Source organism: Pristiophorus japonicus, unplaced genomic scaffold, assembly GCF_044704955.1.
Source record: "Pristiophorus japonicus isolate sPriJap1 unplaced genomic scaffold, sPriJap1.hap1 HAP1_SCAFFOLD_109, whole genome shotgun sequence".
NCBI classification, from domain to species: domain Eukaryota; kingdom Metazoa; phylum Chordata; class Chondrichthyes; family Pristiophoridae; genus Pristiophorus; species Pristiophorus japonicus.
This window is the reverse complement of record NW_027250745.1, coordinates 955659-976641: the sequence shown is the minus strand read 5'-3', so window position 1 is coordinate 976641 and position 20983 is coordinate 955659. Positions and strand designations below refer to the sequence as shown.

Here is a 20983-nt window from a genome sequence, read left to right as displayed (position 1 = left end):
CAGTAGTGAAGATAAAATCCCACCGTGTGTATTTTCAGATTTAAAGCAGTAGCATTTCAAATAAAGTGAAAGAATTTTATACTAAAAAATTTGCAAGTGTTACTTGTATTTGTGTCTTTAATTAAACTTTGTGGCGTCTGACTCCCGTTCATGCCACTGCTGAATAAGAGAGGAGGGTTTGACATTGACAAGACTGCCCTGCCCCTGATATTTGTCAGCTCATCCTTTATATTCAGTGGTTTCTCGCACTTTGATGGGCTGCAGTGTAGCGGATATCACTTTGGCCTCACACGCAAAAGGTCCCCGTGGATCCGTTTTCTCTCACTCAAAGTTATCTATTTAATGGTGAAATACAGAGCAATTAATGAATAAGGGAGCCCTTTTGCCAGGAGAATAAATAGCAAATAAAAACAGCAAATGCTGGAAATCTCAGCAGGTCAGGCAGCATTTGCAGGGAGACTCAACTCGCCTCCGATTGTTCATCCACAGCAATTTAAAAAAAAATGTTTCTGCCTGGGATTGAACTTGGGACCTATTGCGTGTAAAGCAAACGTGATAACCACTACACTACAGAAACCTCTGGCACAACAGCCCCCTCAGCGAGGAGCTGACCAGTGAGCTCCCTCTGTGCTGATCGGGAATGTGTTGGCTCTCCTGAAACAAATTCTGTCCCACACTGAGAATTCTCAATCCTTCTCCTCCGCTGCCCTTCACAGAAATGTCACGGATCACCCAGCAACCGTGTTCATTTCCACATCCTCACAGTCGGGCCACAGAGGCTCCTTCTGTCTCCCCGCGATCAGCGAACTCACCCAGGTTACAAATTTAAACCCCAAACACGTGCCCGGCAAAGTGCAGGAGAAGCCAGATAGTCTGTAATCTCGGTCTATCACAGGGAGTATTGGTATTCATGGTGATTACAGCAATTATTAAGCGTCTCACAAACCGCAATTATTTTTCTTCGATGAATTGATCGAGGATTGAAACCAGGTTAGTGCGCCGGGTCTTAACATCTCGCCCACCAGGGAACAGTCACGATGCATGTCGATATATTTATATATATTTATATATGAACCTGAATGTCAATGGCTACCTACCTAGACCTCGTGGCGCCCACGGTAGTGCGTCTAACTTTGAGTGAGAGAAACGCTTCCACAGTGACACCTGTCATGTGTTCGACATGGTTACTGCTTGTTCTATTACAAGGTGTGCCACCAGAGGGCACTGCAGTGGGAGACTTGTAGCTTACCTGCACAGGTGTGCCTGGCCTTGTATAAAAGGCAGGCCACCAGGTGTGATCCTCACTCTGTGGTTATCAATAAAGGACTCAGGTCACTACAGTTAAAGAACGACACATTGTCTCGTGGAGTCATTATCAGAGCATTTGAAGGTATAACAAGGGAGCCAAAAGCCTCAGAAACTGGAAATTCTACCAAAGCGTCGAAGTCATGCTGTAGGTGCCTGGGACAACACATTGCTCAAAGTTCTCCACACGTGAAGGCAGAGTGTTTCTTCGACAGAAAGACTGGGCATCTTGCGAAGTCATGCCGACTGAAGGGTAAACCTATTTTTAAAGCTATGACTCCAGCGTTCAAAGCTATGAGTAGAAATCCCAAGAGACTACATAGTATGGAAGACCAACAACAGGACGATGCGATGTTAGAGTTACACATCATCAGGAGCACTAGTTTAACGGACAGTGATTCGGAAAGCATCAAAATCCACATAGATGCGTGATTTCCAACTGGAGAAACCCAAGATGGAGCAGCGAGGCTACTCGGGAGAGTAAATTCCTGTGGTTGGTCATATCACTGTACCGATCGGTGAAATATAAAGATTAATTTTAGAACTTGCCTCGAATAGTAGTGAAAAGAGACAAGTCTGCCTTACAAGGAAGAAATTGATTAAGCTCACTGAAGCTGGATTGTAGTCAGATTTTCTGTGTGGAAGCGATATTTTCATCAACGGATGAGGTTATCAAGAAGTATCCAAAGGTGTTCTGCGAAACGGACAGTCCGATCCAGGGCTTCAAGGAGAGTGTCAGGGTAGAGAAGGACGCTAGATTGGTTTACTCCAAGTCCCTTTCCGTACCATATGCACTCAAGGAGAAAGTAGAGCATGAACTCAAAAAACTAGAAGGTGTTAACCGTTGCACTGCGGAAACATCTCCACTTTCAGCACAAGATTAACAAAATTAAACCCAATGAGATCGGGAGAAAAGTTCCTCACATGCTCAGGGCAAAATAATTAATTGTCGTTCTACAAAAGAATGAACAAATTTCAGCACCAGGTCAGACGGAAATGTTAAGCGAGCAGGTGGACTGCTGAATCGCACTTTTAAGGAGTTGGTGGTGACAAAGCAAATGGGTTCTGCCTCATGATTCAATATAAGAAATGTCTGCAATAGGATTCGAACACTATCTTTCGTGACCAGAACACATCACCTTAGACCCCTCGGCCATCATTACTATTCAGGGCTGTGTGTGGCCACCTGCAGGTTGATTTTGAACTTTTGTGTCCTGTCACATGAAATAAATCAGGGCAGCAGGCAGATCTCTGCCTGACACCGGGGAAAGAGTGAGACAGACCTTGGAGCAAGGGTCTGGTTGTTGTCAAACAGCAAATGAAATATTAATTCTGGAAGAATAACATTGAAACGAAATATGATCCTGACACCCAGAAACAAGTGCTAAGGCAAAAGGATAAATGCTGCATCCCTTCCTACAAAAAATTACTTTCACAAATATTTCTCTGAACAAAAGGTCACAAAACAAAAATGTTCCTTTCAAAGTCATTAAACTCCCGAATTTCCACGCCCCGCGACTCTCCTGAATCAGATGCCTCAAGTTTTGCCGACTCCATCCATATCCCTTTGCTCCAAGGTCTGTCTCCCTGTTTCCCCGGTGTCAGGCAGAGATCCGCCTGCGGCCCTCATATATTTCACACTCTAAGAATCTCTCTAATATTCCAACAGCAGCCATGGTTGTGTGAAGGTTTGTATTCTGTTAATCGTCGCCAATTGTTGTGAAAAGTAGAACACCAGGAGGCTGAGTACTGTGAGTTAATCTATGTGTGATCTTAGTCTTCTTTATTACAACTCCAGAGTGCCTGAGCAACATGGCTGCCAACCTTTTATACTGGCCCTGCAGGTGTGGGCAGGTGACCATTAGGACTCCAACATTCACGCCCTCTGGTGGCAAGCATGACATAGTTACATACTTCACATAATTGTTTTCGTTAAGAAGTTAGGATTCCAATGAATGCCTGAGTCATCAGAAAGGACCCTGGTTTGTAGGACAAGGCTACATATCAGGAAGGAGCGTAGTTAGATGACAAGGGAAGTGATACTCTGATGATAAGTTTGGAGAATAAAAAGAGTAAATACTGGAAACACTGAGCAGGCCAGGCAGCATCTGTGGAGAGAGAAACAGAGTTAACGTTTCAGGTTAATGACCTTCCATCAGAAGTTGGGCAGTTGTATTAGGTAATACTATTAAAAGTTCCAATTGTCTCGAAGCAGGGGTAAGGAAACGATATAAAATGTGGCATTTGGAACAGATAGTTTAAATCCGATTAATGTTTGATCAATTTGTACACCGAGATGAAAACTGCAACGTGTTTGAGTTCTTCGGCTAACATTCGCAAAGTTTGGGTGTAAGTACTATTAAGTGTATGTTTCATTATTGTCTGCTTAATAACTCTGACATTTAATGTTGCGGACCCTATTCCTGCACTGCGTGTGTTCCAGCTCTGTTTGGAGCACCGATCCCTTCAATCCGTCGCTTACAGGGACAGTTGGATTCACCGTTTCTTTGTTTGGTGAAATTTAAAAGATTGAATGCGGCGCACATCTATCTGGTCACCTACTCACTAACCGCTACACGCTGCTCCCGTGAGATGGAAGCACAGTTACTGTTACAAGCTTGAACGCAGGTACAAGCAGAACTCATTCATAGAAAGTCCAAGTCCCTGAGGCACCTGATTTTTTGCACCAAACTCCTTCGCAACGAGTTGCGGTTCGTGTTTGGTGATTTGGGCACATCTTTCCCCACACGACAACACTTCAAACACAACTCAACGGATGCAAAGCGCTTTGGTGCGTCATGAGTTCCTGAAAGGTGTTGTAGAAATGCAAGTCCTGCTTTGCAAAAGTTTGATGCAATTTCAAAATATTTGGGTAAACTGAGGGCTCGTCGGGGATTTGAACCCGGGACCTCTCGCAAATTTCAAGCAATAACCCCGAAGCGAGAATCATACCCGTAGACCAACGAGCCAACTGCTCGATAAACGTGGAGATAAGGTGTAACCATTATTGAAACATTTTTAGTGTGTTGCTATTCTTGATCGGAGGAGCACATGAGATGGAATCAGTGACTTTGCTTTTTCGACCTGTCTTCTGAAGCACCGCACGGTCCAACTCTGACAGTCAATGAGCTGTTGGGACGTTAGTGTATCCAGGCTGTGTGTGATCACAGCAAGGGGTTTCTGCATTAGTACTGGGTGGGGACAGTATCTTTCCCCTTCTCTCTTCCTCTTGTCTATAACCCTGTGCTTTGGTTTCTGTATTTATTCCCCTGTCTCAGTTTCTAGTGTTTAAAAGGGAACAAAAGATGAAATGGGTCTCACTGTGGAACAATTTCTCTCACTCAAAGTTAGACACACTACCGTGGGCAGCACGAGGTCTAGGTAGGTAGCTGTTGATATTCAGGGTCATATATAAATATATATAAATATATGGACATGCATCACAACAGTTCCCTGGTGGTCGAGAGATTAAGACCCGGCGGACTAACCTGGTTTCAATCCTCGATCAATTCATCGCATAAAAATAATTGAGGTCTGTGAGACGATTAATAATTGCTGTAACCACCATGAATACCAATACTTTCTGTGATAGACCGAGCTTACAGACTATCTGACTTTTCCGGGCATGTATTCCGGGTTGAATTTTGTAAACTGTGTGAGTTCGCTGATCACGGAGAGAAAGGTAGGAGCCTCTGTGGCCCCACTGCGAGGATGTGGAAGTGAACACGGTGGCTGGGTGATCCCTGACATTTCTGTAAAGGGCAGCGGAGGAGAAGGATTGAGAACATTCAGTGCAGGACAGAAGTTGTTTTAGGTGAGCCAACACACAATGCCGATCAGCACAGACGGAGCTTACTGGTCACCTCCCCTCTGTTGGGGTTATTGTACCAGAGGTTTCTGTAGTTTAGTGGTTATCACGTTTGCTTTACACGGGGAAAGTCCCTGGTTTAATCCCGAGTTTAGTCTCCTGGCAAATGCTGCCTGACCTGCTGAGATTTCCAGCATTTGCAATGTTTTCTCCTGGTAAAAGGGCTCCCTTATTCCTTAATTGCTCTTTATTTCACTTCAACAAATAGATAACTTTGACTGAGAGAAAACGGATCCACCGGGGACCTTTTGCGTGTGAGGCCAACGTGATATCCGCTGCACTGCAGCCCATCAAAGGGTGAGAAACCACTGAATATAAAGGATGAGCTGGTCAACGTCAAACCCTCCTTTCTTATTTACCAGTGGCATGAACGGGAGTCAGACGCCACAAAGTTTAATTAAAGACACAAATACAAGTAACACTTGCAAATCTTTTCACTATAAAATTCTTTGACTTTATTTGAAATCCGACAGCATTGAATCTGAAAATACGCACGGTGGGATTTTATCTTCACGAGTTATTTTATTTTTTGTGCACGATAGGAAAAACCGGTGCTGCTAAATTTGATAAAAGTTGCCCCAGATCCCTGAAGACTTTGAACCAGAAAGCTAAAATACAGTGAGTAAAATGGGATATGGCTTTCGAGTTAAGATGTAAAGCACAGGCCAAATGATTTGAATTATGGAATGTCCCTGAGTTAGCATTTGTTTGATTGTGCAAAAGAAGGTGAGGGGTTAATTAATGATGGTTTCCCGTGAAAGCAAGAGAAAAGTTTTCGAGCAAACCATTCGGTGACTGTCCGGTGAGCGCTGTTTGTGATACCTGGTGGGAATGGGCGGGGATTTTAAAGCCCCTTGTCTTGCAGAACCTTCATATAGACGAACATCTCCAGCTCACTGTGTCGGTCTCATGCTGTAACGGTAGTGTGTTTGATTCCAAATGAGAAGGTTGCGTGTTCAAATCACGTTAGGGTCAGTGTTTTTTTGGATATTTTTCTTCCAGAATTAATATTTCATTTGCTGTTTGACAACAACCAGACCCTTGCTGCAATGTCTGTCTCACTGTTTCCCCGGTGTCAGGCAGAGATACGCCTGCTGCCCTTATTTATTTCATGTGACAGGACACAAAAGTTCAAAATCAACCTGCAGGTGGCCACATAAAGCACTGCATAGTCAGGATGGCCGCGCGGTCTAAGGTGGTGTGTTCAAATTGCAGTATTCTCTGAAGGAGAGGGTTCGAATCCCACTTGTGACTTTTCTGATCTTCAAGCGGAACCCATTTGTTTTGTCATCACCAACTCCTCAAAAGTGCAATTCAGCAGTCCACGTGCTCGCTTAACATTTCCGTCTGACCTCGTGCTGAAGTTTGTTCATTCTTTTGTGGACCATCAATCAGATATTTTGCCCTGAGCATGTGAGGAACTTTTATCCCGATCTCATTGGGTTTAATTTTGGTAATCTGGTGCTGAAAGTGGAGATGTTTCCGCAGTGTAACGGTTAACACGTTCGCCTCACACGCGAAAGCACCTCGGACGGAAATTATTTCTGAAGCTTTCTCATGCATGTTTAGAGGAGAGTTTGTTCTCCTGTGAAAGGTCAAGAGATCAAAAGAACGTAAGAGTTAGGAACAGGAGTCAGCCATTCGGCCCATTTTCAAGTTTTCAAGATCTTTCCGCCCGGTTTCGGACCGGGGACCTTTCGTGTGTGAGGCGAATGTGATAACTACTACACTTCAGAAACACTATGATAGAATCTATCACAGGATAAAACCACAGCTCTAACCTACACAGCTAGCCTATAATTCAGGAACTTGTTTCAAGAGAATAGAATGAGGGTGCTATATTTAAGAAGGCTGTAAGTGTGGCCTTCGACAGCGTGGACCATTTACCACGCCTCGGGAACCTACTATCAGCAAGGGCAGACATCGAAGACGAGGTCCAACACCGCCTCCAGTGTGCCAGCACAGCCTTCGATCACCTGAGGAGGAGAGTGTTTGAAGACCAGGACCTCAAATCTGGCACCAAGCTTATGGTGTGCAGGGCGGTGGTGATAACTGCCCCGCGGTATGGATCCGAGACATGGACTATATACAGCAGACATCTCAAATCACTGGAGAAATACGTCCAGGGCTGTCTCCGCAAGATCCTGCAAATGTCCTGGGAGGACAGACGCACCAACATTAGTTTTCTCGATCAGGCCAACATCCCCAGCATTGAAGCACTGACCACACTAGGCCAGCTCCGTTGGGCTTGCCACATTGTCCACATGCCCAACACGAGACTCTCTGAGCAAACGCTCCACTCAGAACTCCGACACGGTAAGCGAGCCCCAGGTCGGCAGAAGAAACGTTTCGGCCACACCCTCAAAGCCTCCATGATAAAATGCAACATCCCCACCGGCACCTGGGAGTCCTGGTTCCTCAGGTAGAGTTGCCTGTGCTGCATAATCCGTGCCGGATCGTTCATCCTCTGCCACGTGTTATGTCACAGCACGTTTGCACATTCACTGAAGGTACCCCATCGTTGTGCAGCCTTTGCACACGTAGTGCTTGAATCGATATTGATGGGCCCGAGGATTATCCCCTCAGCACCAACACGGTGCTAATAGATTCACATCGATCCCCGATGGCGGACTCTGAATCATTACAGGTCTTGCAGCCCCTGACGTTTAGACCCTGCCATATGCATTTCGGCCTGCTAGCGACATTATTTTATGCACAGTACTTGCCGATGAGCTTCGATGTTGAAAAGATATCTGTTTGGTGTTATCGTCCGTGGCCATGCATGCCTGGGCGATCGCGATGGCCCTGCTCTGGTCTCGGGTTTCAGCAGGCAGCAGCTTTCGAAGAATGACCTCGTGGCTGATGCCCAGCACGTAAAAGTCCCACAGCATTTGCCCCAACGCAGCTCCAAAATAGCAAAGTCCCGCGAGGTGTCTCAGGTCAGTGACATAATCCGCCAGGTCCTGGTCCCCGGAGCGATGGTGCGTGTTAAAACGATATCTGGCCATGAGGATACTCTCCTTCGGCTTCAGGTAGTCCTAAACCAGTGTGCACAACGCTGAATATTCCTTCTCCTTTGGTTTTGTCGGTGTGAGCAGATTCTTGATGAGGCTGTATATTTTAGGCCCACATATGGTGAGGAGAACCGCCCTGTGCTCGGCCACGTTAGTGTCTCCTTCCAGCTCGTTGGCCACAAAGTACAGGTCAAGCTGCTCGACGAAGGCTTCCCAATCATCATCCTCTTTGGATCTCTCTAATATTCCAACAGCAGCCATGGTTGCGTGAAAATTCGAATTCTGTTACTCGTCGCCAATTGTTGTGCATAGAAGGACTCCCCGAGGCTGAGTTCTGTGAGCTAAATTTAGTGTGATCTTAGTCTTCTTTATTACAACTGCAGTGTGCCTGAACTACATGGCAGCCAACCTTTTATACTGGCCCTGTTCGTGTGGGCAGGTGACCATTAGGACTCCAACAGTCGCGCGCTCTGGTGGCAAGTATTACATCGTTACATACTTCACATAATTGTTATCATTAAGAAGTTATAATTCCAATGAATGCCTGAATCATCCGAAAGGAGCCCGGTTTGTAGGACAAGGCTACATATCAGGAAGGAGTGTAGTTAGATGACAAGGGAAGTGATATTCTGATTATAAGTTTGGAGAATAAAAAGAGTAAATGCTGGAAACTCTGAGCAGGTCAGGCAGCATCTGTGGAGAGAGAAACAGAGTTAACGTTTCAGGTTAATGACCTTCCATCAGAAGTTGGGCACTTGTGTTCTGTAATACTATTAAAAGTTTAAATTGTCACGTAGCAGTGCTAAGGAAAAGATATAAAATGTGCCATTTGGAACAGATAGTTTAGAATCCGATTAATGTTTGATCAATTTGTACACCGAGCTGGGAACTGTAACGTGTTTGAGTTCTTCGGCTAAAATTCGCATGGTTTGGCTGTAAGTACTGTTAAGTGTATGTTTAATTATTGTCTGCTTAATATCTTTGACATTTAATGTTGCGGACCCTATTCCTGCACTGTGCGTGTTCCAGCTCTGTTTGGAGCAGCGATCCCTTCAATCCGTCGCTTACAGTGACAGTTGGATTCACCGTTTCTTTGTTTGGTGAAATTTCAAAGATTGAAAGCGGCGCACATCAACCTGGTCACCTACTCACTAACCGCTAATCACTGCTCCCGTGAGATGGAAGCCCAGTTACTGTTTCAAGCTTGAACGCAGGTACAAGCAAAACTCATTCACAGAAAATCCAAGTCCCTGAGGCACCTGATTATTTGCACCGAACTCCTTCGCAAAGAGTTGCGGTTCGTGTGGGGTGATTTGGGCACATCTTTCCCCACAATACAACACTTTAACACTTCAAACATAACTCAATGGCTATAAAGCGCTTTGGGGCGTCATGAGTTCCTGAAAAGTGTTGAAGAAAAGCAAAACCTCTTTGCAAAAGTTCGATGCAATTTCAAAATTCTTGGGTAAATTGAGGGCTCGTCCAGGATTTGGACCCGGGACTTCTCGCAAATTTCAAGTATCAACCCCGAAAAAATGAATCATACCCCTAGACCAACGAGCCAACTGTTTAACAATTCTGAAGATAAGTTGTAACCATTATTGGAGCATTTTTACTGTGTTGCTCTTCTTGTTTGGAGGAGCACATGATACTGAATCAGTGACTTTGCTTTTTCGAACTGTCCTCTGAAGCACCGCACAGTCCCACTCCGACAGTCAATGAGCTGTTGGGACGTTAGTGTATCCAGGCTGTGGGTGGTCACCCCGAGCGCAGCAGAGGGGTTTCTGCATTCGTTCTGGGTGGGGACAGTATTTTTCCCCTTCTCTCTTCCTCTTGTCTATAACCCTGTGCTTTGGTTTCTCTATTTATTCCCCTGTCTCAGTTTCTCGTGTTTAAAAGTGAACAAAAGATGAGATGGGTGCCACTGTGGAACAATTTCTCTCACTCAAAGTTAGACACACTACCGTTGCAACACGAGGTCTAGGTAGGTCGCCGTTGATATTCAGGATCATATATAAATATATATAAGTATATCGACATGTATCGTAACTGTTCCCTGGTGGTCGAGGGGTTAAGATCTGGCGCGCTAACCTGGTTTCAATCCTCGATCAAGTCATCGCATAAAAATAATTGAGGTCTGTGAGACGATTAATAATTGGTGTAATCACCATAAATACCAATACTGTCATGTATCTCACACTACTGTACATAACTGTACCTTACCATGCCATACGTGACTGTAACCAGAGATGACCTGTAACCACAAACTTACCTTACCACCAGGGGTGCATTTGCAGCAGACACTGGATACGTTTCCCAGACAGGTATATAAGGATAGGTCTCAGGCAAGTGTGGCATTCGAGAGCTGTGTAATAAAGCTGCAGGTCCAGAGTGAACTTGACTTCAGTATGTGCCTCGTGTGAGTCTGTATTACAGGGTCAGGACTTTTCAGTGGCGACGAGTTACGGGATTGCAGAATCCACAGAATGGCGACCAACGGCTCAGATGAAAAATACAATGCTGGAGATAATTGGGAGGACTTTATAGAAGACTGGTTAGGCGACAATAAGGCAGACAAGAGAAGAGCCCATCTCTTGACCAGCTGCGGCGCGAAAACATACGCTTCAATGAAGGACCTGCTGGCACACGAGAGACCAGCAAGCAAGCCGTTTGAAGAATTGATCACACTGGAAAGAGACCACCTGAAGCCAGCAAGCAGCCTACACATGTAAGCTACCTCGGACCCGTGCCAAAGCTCCCCGTACATCGAGCACAGGCTCAGGAAAACCCCGGGGGAGAGGATATCCCGGTAACTGGGCCTTCCAGCTACACTGAACAAGTGCCCGTTTTGAAACTTTCCAGTGTAATAACTTGCAACTGGCGCATCCAACAGTCAGGATGGCCGAGCGGTCTAAGGCGTTGTTTCAGGTCACTGTCTCCTCTGGAGGCGTGGGTTCAAATCCCAATCCTGACATTCAGTGTTTTTAATTACAAACTCATTTGTTTGGACACCACTCTGAAGTGCTTTGCGACATCCATCGAACTTAATAAAATGACGCCATTTCAATTACAAACAGTGATATCAAAGTTGCTTCTCAAACCGGGAATCGATCCTGGGTGGTTGTAGCGAAAGGAATGGTTTTGTGAAGCATTGAAATGTGCCCTCTAAATATCTCGCACGGCTCATTTAAAAACACAGTTAAAATTTGTTTCAGTGCATAAGAACGCAGGCTCGAAGGGCCAAATGGCCGACTCCTGCTCCTGGTTTTTGTGTTCTTATACAGAGCACAGAATAAATGATTAAATGATCAACTCTCCCTCAGTTCGCATTTCTTTCATTGTGCAAAAGAAGATTATGGGTTCATTAATGATGTTTTCCTGTGAAAGCACCAAAAAAGTATAAGGAAAATAATTAGTCCAACGTGGGGTTTGAACTCACAACCCTGAGATTAACAGTCTCATACTCTACCGACTGAGCTCGTCAGGATTGCTTAAGTTGCATCTTCCTGTCACTGATCGCTGCCAGGGATCTCGAAATTCAAACCTCGAAACTGGTTCTGCTGATTTCCAAGCCCATTGTATTGCAGAACCTTCATTTCGATGAACATCTTCACCGCACTGTGTAGGCCTCGTGGCGCAACGGTAGTGTGTCTGACGGTAGATCCGAAGGTCTTGTGTTCCAATCAGGTTGGGGTCACTGTTCTTTCAGACATTTGTTTTCCAGAATTAATACTTACATTGCTTTTTGGCAATAACCAGACGCTTGTTCCAAGGTCTGTCTCACTATTTTCCCGGTGTCAGTCAGAGATACGCCTGCTGCCCTCATTTATTTCACATAACAGGACACAAAAGTTCAAAATCAACCTGCAGGTGGCCACACACAGCACTGAATAGTCAGGATGGCCTGACTATTATCCGTACCACAGTGGATAACCTCAGTTTTCCAACATTATACTCACTCTGACAAACTACTGCCCAGTCACTGAGCCTATCGATATCGCTTTGCAGATTGTTTGTGTCTTCCTCATATCTCGCTTTCCCACCGATCTTTGGATCATCTTGGCTAAATTACCAACATGCAGAGCACAGAACCAATTATTGACCGATTGACTTTCCGTCAGTTAGCATTTCTTTCATTGTGCAAAAGAAGATTATCGATTCCTTAACGATGTTATACAATGAAAGCAAAATAAAAGTTAAACGAAAATAATTTGCACACTTGAAAGGAATATTTTTGTTTGGTGCAGTTCCGGTCAGAGAGAAGTTGTGAAAGGAACTTTTTGCAGAGAGTGATTGAGTATTTCAGCTTGTTGCTGAACATTTCTCTCTGGGCAAAGAGTTAGGCACAGTTTCTGTAGTGTGGCGGTTAGCACATTCGCCTCACACACGAAAAGTTCCCGGTTCAAGCCCGAGTGGAAACATTATTTCTGAAACAAAAACTGGTTTAAAATGTTCATTGTTCATGTGACAATGGCCTCCTTCCGTGCTGTAAACTTCTCTGATTCCATGATGAGCATTGAACATTTAAAACCAGTCTCCTAAAATACAGAGTGTGTAAAATCAGAAAAGGAATAAAAAAATTCCTCAATGATTCAAGTTTCACAAATTATTAAAATTGAGTTGTTGAAGTTTCGACTGTCCCTCAGTGATCATGTTAGCATTTCTTTCATTCTGCTAAACAATGCTATCGGTTAATACCAGCAGATAAAAGCCGGATTTCAAACCCGGAAACAACTCATTCATTATTCACCCTTCCCAGTTCCAGTGCACAGAGGGTTTTTCATCCTCCATCCCAGAAACTCAAATCCGACTTCTGACATTCCTTATTTCTAATTACCAACTCATTTGTTTTGACACCACTCTGAAGTGCTTTGGGTCATCTGTGTAATTTAATTAAGTTACTTCACTTTAATTAAAAACGGTGGTAGCAAAATTACTTCTCTAACTGGGAATCGAACCCCGGTAGCTGTCGTGATCAGAATGTTTTTGTGAAGCATTTAAATATGCTCTCTAAAAATCTCGCATTCCTAATTTACAAATAGGGTTACCATTTGTTTCAGTATGAAAGAAGGAGATTGAAAATGACAACAAAAACACCAGGCAGCGACTACATTAAGACAAATTCAAACTTTTCACAAAGTTGGTTTTCCGAAGTAACGGCTGGGCTAATGTTGGCACTAACCAGTCCCATCAGAATTTTAAATGCTTCTCTGAGATCGCCGCTCATCCTTCTAAATTTCAATGTATAAAGACCCAGTTGATCCAGTCTCTCCTCATATGTCAGTCCGGCTTAACCCTTATCCTTAGACTGTGTCCCCAGGTTCTGGACTTCCCCAACATCGGGAACATTCTTCCTGCATCGAACCTGTCCCGTCCCATCCAAATTTTAAATGTTTCTATGAGTGCCCCTTTAATCCTTCTAAACTCCAGTGAATACAGGCCGAGTTGATCCAGTCTCTCCTCATATGTCAGTCCTTCCATCCCGGCAATCAGTCTGGTGAACCTTTGTTGCACTCCCTCAATAGCAAGAACGTCCTTCCTCAGATTAGGAGACCAAACTGAACACAATATTCCAGGTGGGGCCTCACCAAGGCCCTTCACAACTGCAGTAAGACCTCCCTGCTCCTATACTCAAATCCCCTCGCTATGAATGCCAACATACCATTTGCCTTCTTCATCGCCTGCTGTACCTGCATGCCAACTTTCAATGACTGATGAACCATGACAACCAGGTCTCGTTGCACTGCCCGTTTTCCTAATCTGCCTCCATTCAGATAATATTCTGCCCTAGTGTTTTTGCCCCCAAACTGTATACCTCACATTTATCCACATTTTACTGCATCTGCCATGCATTTGCCCACTCGCCTAACCTGTCCAAGTCCCCCTTCAGCCTCTTAGCGTCCCCCTCACAGCTCACACCGCCACCCAGATTAGTGACATCTGCCAACTTGGAGATATTACACTGTTACATGTTACAATGAACATTCTGAATCAGACACCTCAAGTCAAGTGCGTGCAATGGGCAATGGTTCAACAATTTACATAAGTACGTAAGGAGCAGGAGTCGGCCATTCGGCCCCTCGAGACTGCTCCACCATCCAATAATAACGTGGCTGTTCTGATCCTGCACCCCTGCTCTTTTTATACTCCTCTCGAGTTTCTGCAGTGTCGAGTTCTCGCTATCTGTCCTCAGCTTACCTTTTTCCTTTATCTTACCCTGTGTGTCCCTTGAGGGATTTTTATCCCCTATCTGACTTTACTCACTCTGTGTTTTAGGAGACTGGTTTAAAATGTTAATTGCTCGTCATGGAATCAGAGAAATTTACAGCACGGAAGGAGGCCATTCGGTCCATCGTGTCCGTGCCAGCCGACAAACAGCTCCCCAGCCCAGTCCCACTTTCCAGCTCTCGGTCCGTAGCCCTGTAGGTTACGGCACTTCAGGTGCACATCCAAGTACTTTTTAAATGTGCTGAGTGTTTCTGCCTCGATCACCCTTTCAGGCAGTGAGTTCCAGTGATTTCCCCTCAAATTCCCTCTAAACCTTCGACCAATTACTTTAAATCTGTGCCCCCTGGTTGTTGACCCCTCTTCTAAGGGAAACAGGTCCTTCCTGTCCACTCTATCCAGGCCCTTCATAATTTTATAAAACTCAATCCTCTCCCCTCAGCATCTCCTGTTCCAAGGAAAACAAACCCAGCCTATCCAATCTCTGCTCAGAGCTAAAATTCTCCAGTCCAGGCAACATCCTCATAAACCTACTCTGTAACCTCTCCAGTGCAATCACGTCCTTGCTGTAATGTGGTGATCAGAACTGCATGCAGTACTCTAGCTGTGGCCTAACAGTTCAAGAATAACCTCCCTGCTCTTGTATTCCAAGCCTCTGTATAATCGATCTGGACAGCAGCCTGTCCTGTCGAGAGGTGATCGTGGGAGGGTGAGCCTTAGTGGAATCGGAGAGGAGGAAGTTCTCTGCTGATCAACATGCAGTCACCCACAATTCCTCATTCTTTGGGCGGGACTGTGTTACTGTAAGTTGGGGTGGATTACTGAAAGAGTCCATGTCATTACTGGCTTGCAACAAAAGCTATTTACCCAATGTGGGGCTCAAACGCCCAACCCTGAGATTCAGAGTTTTATGTTTGACCAAGTGAGCTGGCTGGTCTTGGCAAAGCTATGGATGCTTGTTGTATCTCAAATCTTGTGGGTAGATTAATTATTGAAATAATGGTTGAGTATCTCACAGACTTTAATTATTTTTGCCAACTTGTCATCGGGAACGTTCTTCCTGCATCCTCGTGAACCTTGTCTGAACTGACTACAATGTAAGTATAGCGCTCCTTAAATAAGGAGACCAAAACAGTTAGCATTTCTTTCATTGTTCAAAAGAAGATTAATTCCCGTGAAAGCAACATAAAAGTTTAAGGAACATAATTCACCCGATGTGGGGCTCGAACCCAGGACCCTGAGATTAATAGCCTCATGTTCTACGGACTGAGCTAGCCGGGCTTCTCAACATTGCTCCTGTCAATCACCTTCAGTTACTGGTCAATGGTGATCCCAGGCTGTTGATGGCGGGGGATTCGGCGATGGTCATGCCGGTGAGAGCCGGGCCTGCTTCAGTTGCATCTTCCTGTCGCTGATTGCTGCCAGGCGCCTGATGGATACGCCCCGTGGGTTTATCTCGAACTTCAAACCACGAAACAGGTTCTCCTGAATTCCAAGCTGTGTACGGAGATCAACCATCAAAAGCTCTGTTATTAACCACAGGGGGTCCGGCAATTTTCTGATCGCAATGCGCTTTCAGTCCTTGTCCTTAAAATTGCGGACGTGTAAATTGGGGAGTTGAATGACTTTGAAAGGAACATTGTTGTTTGGTGCAGTTCCAGTCAGAGAAATGTATGTGAAAGGAACGTGTTGCAGAGAAGGGATTGAGCGCCTGTTGGCGGAAACATTTTTGAAATGAAAACTTGTGGACGATAAAATGGAACAAGAGCAGTCCGGGGTACATTGTCACATGATACAAGCTATCTCGGATCCGGACCAAAGCTCCCCGTACACCGAGAACAGGCTCAGGAAAACCCCGGGTAGAGGATATCCCGGTCACTGGGCCTTCCAGCAACACTGAACAAGTGCCCGGTCTGAAACTTTCCAGAGTAATAACTTGTAACGAGAGCATCCAACAATCTCTTGGGATCCCTTGGAACTTCAGGTGATGCGCTCCCTGGTGGTGAAACATGGGAGTGCATGCTTTACAGAGACACAACATCACTCCCCCGCCAAATTCAAAGTGAAAACTATTTACAAGGTGAGGCGGTCGGTAGCCTTTCTTTCCCTGGTGGACCGCCTCGGTACAAATGTCTGTTCTGGTGTGTTGGCTGTGCCCTCGCTGAGCTGGCGTGTTGTTGGCCCGACAGGGCTGCTGGTTGAGTCTGGCCTTGCTGGTCTGTTGGGTGTGATGGGTTCGATTTCCGATCCGTGGTGGTGTCGTTGATCCTTTGGGTGTGTGTTGCGGGTTCGAAAAAGGTGGTGTCTGCTGTAGGTTGTTCAGCGCAGTCTCTGAACCGCAGCCTCGTTTGGTCCAGGTGCTTTCTGCAACTTTGTCCATTGTCTAGTTTGACGACAAACACCCGACTCACTTCTTTAGCTATCACCATGCCCGCGATCCACTTGGGACCATTTCCATAGTTTAGCACATACACAGGGTTATTCAGATCAATTTCCCGTGACACAGTGGCGCAACCATCATTTACATTTTGTTGCTGACGCCTTCTCTCTACCTGATCATGCAGGTTGGGGTGGACCAGCGAGAGTCTGCTTTTAAGTGTCCTTTTCATGAGTAGCTCAGCCGGGGGCACCCCTGTGAGAGAGTGGGGTCTCGTGCTATAGCTGAGCAGTACTCGAGACAGGCGGGTTAGGAGTGAGCCTTCTGTGACTCGTTTGAGGCTCTGTTTGATTGTTTGTACTGCCCGCTCTGCCTGCCCATTGGAGGCTGGTTTAAACGGGGTCGAGGTGATATGTTTGATCCCATTGCGGGTCATGAATTCTTTAAATTTGGCACTGGTGAAACAAGGCCCGTTGTCACTGACCAGTATGTCAGGCAGGCCGTGGGTGGCAAACATGGCCCTCAGGCTTTCAATGGTGGCGGTGGCGGTGCTTACCGACATTATTTCTCATTCAATCAATTTTGAAAAAGCATCCGCCACCACCAGGAACATTTTACCAAGAAATGGGCCTGCAAAGTTGACATGGATCCTCGACCCTGGTCTGGAGGGCCAGGACCACAAACTTAGTGGTGCCTCTTTGGACGCGTTGCTCAACTGAGCACATACACTGCATTGCCGTACACAGGACTCGAAGTCAGAGTCGATACTGGGCCAGCACATGTGGTATCTCGCTAACGCTTTCATCATTACTATACCCGGGTGTGTGCTGTGGAGATCCGAGATGAACGTCTCCCTGCCTTTTTTTCGCAGAACTACGCGGTTACCCCACAACAGGCAGTCTGCCTGACTGGACAGCTCCTCCTTTCGCCGCTGGAACGGCTTGATTGTCTCTTGTATTTCAACGGGGATGCTGGCCCAGCTTCCATGCAATACACAGTTTGTTATTAGGGACAGCAGAGGATCTTGGCTGGTCCATGTCCTAATCTGGCGGGCCGTGACAGGTGATTTATCATTTTCAAATGCTTCCATGAACATCAACAAGTCAGAGGGCTGCGCCACCATCAACAAGTTTGCAGGTTGCGCCATTTCCACCCCCGTTGTGGGCAATGGTAGCCGACAGAGCATCCGCACAGTTCTCAGTGCCTGGCCTGTGGCGGATGGTCTAGTTATACGCTGAGAACGTGAGTGCCCACCTTTGTATGCGGACTGAGGCATTAGTATTTATCCCCTTGTTTTCAGCGATCAGGCATGTGAGGGGCATGTGATCGGTTTCCAGCTCAAATTTGAGGCCAAACAAGAACTGATGCATTTTCTTTACCCCGAACACACACGCTAATGCCTCTTTCTCAATCATGCTGTAGGCCCTCTCGGCCTTAGACAAGCTCCTGGAAGCATAGGCTACAGGTTGCAACTTCCCTACAATGTTAGCTTGTTGTAATACACACCCGACTCCGTACGACGACGCGTCACATGCTAGCACAAGTCTTTTACACGGGTTATACAATACAAGCAGCTTGTTGGAGCACAAAAGGTTGCTGGCTTTGTCAAAAGCAATTACTTGTTTTTTTTCCCCATACCCAGTTCTCACCTTTGTGCAATTACACATGTAGGGGCTCTAAAATGTGCTTAACTCCGGTAGGAAGTTACCAAAATAGTTGAGGAGTCCCAGGAATGACCGCAGCTCCGTGACGTTCTGTGGCCTGGGCGCGTACATCATAGCCTCTGTAGTGGCGTCTGTGGCCGAATGCCGTCCGCCGTGATCTTTCTCCCGAAAATCTCCACTTCTGTTTCCTTGAAGACGCATTTCGACCTCTTCAGCCGCAGCCCTACGCGATCCAGTCGCTGGAGGACCTCCTCCAGGTTTTGTATGTGTTCGACGGTGTCCAGACCCATAACCAATATGTCATCCTGAAAGACCATCGTGTGTGGTATCGACTTGAGTAGGCTCTCCATGTTTCTCTGGAAGATCGCTGCAGACGACCGAATTCCAAACGGGCATCTGTTGTCGCTGAACAGTCACTTTTGCACGTTGATGCAGGTTAGGCCCTTCAAAGACTCCTCCAGCTCCCGCGTCATGTAGGCCGAAGTCAGCTCAAGCTTGGTGAACGCCTTGCCTCCTGCCAGCGCGCCAAATAGGTCGTCTGTCTTAGGTAGCGGGTATTGGTCCTGTAGCGAGAAACGATTAATAGTTACTTTATAATCGCCGCAAACCCTGACCGTGCCATCACTTTTGAGTACTGGAACAATCGGGCTGGCCCACTCACTGAATTCCACTGGGGAGATGATGTCCTCGCGTTTCAGCCTGTCCAGCTCGATTTCCACTCTCTCCTCATCATATGACGTACCGCTCGCGCCTTGTGGTGAAAGGGTCGTGCCTCTGGGACCAAGTGGATCCGCACCTTCGCACCGGAAAGGTTTCCAATGCCTGGCTCAGAAAGTGAATGAAATTTGTTCAGAACCTGGGTACATAATGCCTCATCGACATGTGATAGCGTTCGGATGGTATCCCAGTTCCAGCGGATTTTGCCCAGCCAGCTCCTTCCAAGCAGTGTTGGGCCATCTCCCGGGACAATCCAGAGTGGCAGTTCGTGCACCGTGCCCTCGTAGGTGACCTTGACCATGGCGCTGCCCAGGACAGTGATAAGCTCTTTGGTGTACACTCTTAGTTTCGTGTGGATGGGGCTTCGGGCTGGTCTGAATGCGTTGTTGCACCACAGTCTCTCAAACATCTTTTTACTCAAGATGGACTGGCTAGCGCCAGTGTCCAGTTCCATGGTTACGGGTAAGCCATTCAATTTTACAGTTAGCATTATAGGTGGACATTTCGTCGAAAATGTGTGCACCCCGTGTACTTCAGCATCTGCCTCCTCTCTCTGAGGCTCGAAATTGCTTTGATCCACCATGGACCGATCTTCCTCTGCCACATGGTGGTTAGCAGGTTTTGCAGAGCTTTCAGCTCATTCGCAAGCTCGTTGGAGATGCCCCATTGTTCCACAGCTCTTGCAAACATACCCTTTGAAGCGGCATGAATAGGCTGAATGGAAGTCTGCACAACACCAACAAGGTGTGAATTGCCTTGCACTCATCCTTTGTTGGAGACTCTGAGTCATCTGGGTCACCTGAGGCCTGCTCGCAGTTGCAGATTCGTGGGTTCTGCCCTGTACATTTCTTCTCACAAACACAGTTCCAGTTAATTTATGAACATTGCTAGCACTTGTGTGCTGAGAGATTTGTTTGGTGTTTTCACTTGTGGACATAAATACCTTTGTTATCGCAATGGCCTTACTGACGATCGGTGTCTCTACAGCCAAAAGTTTTCGTAGGATGGTCTCGTGGCCAATGCCCAGTACAAAAAATTCTCTGAGCATTTGCTCCAGGTAGCCATCAAACTCACATTATCCTGCAAGTCGCCTTAGCTCGGCGAGGTAGCTCGCCACTTCCAGATCTTCAGTTCGCTGGCACGTACAGAACCGATACCTCGCCATAGCACACTCTCTCTCGGGTAAAGATGGTCCCGAACCAGTGTACTCACCTCCTCATACGACTTACCTGTGGGTTTCACCAGAGCCAGAACATTCTTCATGAGGCTGTAGGTCTGAGCCCCAAAGACTGTGAGGAGGACCACTCTCCTTTTTTGCAGCACTGCCTTCTCCGTCCAGCTCGTTCGACATAGACTTCCCAGTCCTCACCGTCCGAGAACTTCTCCAGGTTGCCCAAAGTTTGCTGCATCTTTGTGTTGGATTCGTATTCTCGACGCCAGTTATTGTGTTCCTAACACAGATGAGGCTGCACACAGGGACGTTAAAGTAACAGTGACCTGAGTCTTTAATAAGACACTCTAGAGTGAGAAACTGGCCTTAGGGGCCGGCTTAAATACAGTGCTCCCAAGGGGTGTTGGGATCCCTTGGGACTTCAGGGGATGAGCTCCCTGATGGTGGAACATGGGAGTGCATGCTTTACAGATACACAACACATTCTTTGCCTCAACTTTGCTTTCTGCCAACATCCCTTGTATTTAACCTTCGCCGCACCTCCGCCACAATCTCTCCCCGCTCCTCCACCACGATCTCTCACAGTTCGTCCACCACGATCTCTTGTCACTCCTCCGCCACGATCTCTCACCGTTCCTCCAC

The 20983-nt window shown here is 46.3% G+C and overlaps 1 non-coding gene across 1 annotated transcript; it reads right to left on the bottom strand.

Moving 5' to 3' along the window:
* Positions 1 to 504: 504 nt before the first annotated feature.
* On the bottom strand, positions 505 to 577 carry trnav-uac (transfer RNA valine (anticodon UAC)). The gene has a single exon. It is a non-coding gene; the product is annotated as a tRNA-Val (tRNA).
* Positions 578 to 20983: the final 20406 nt, after the last annotated feature.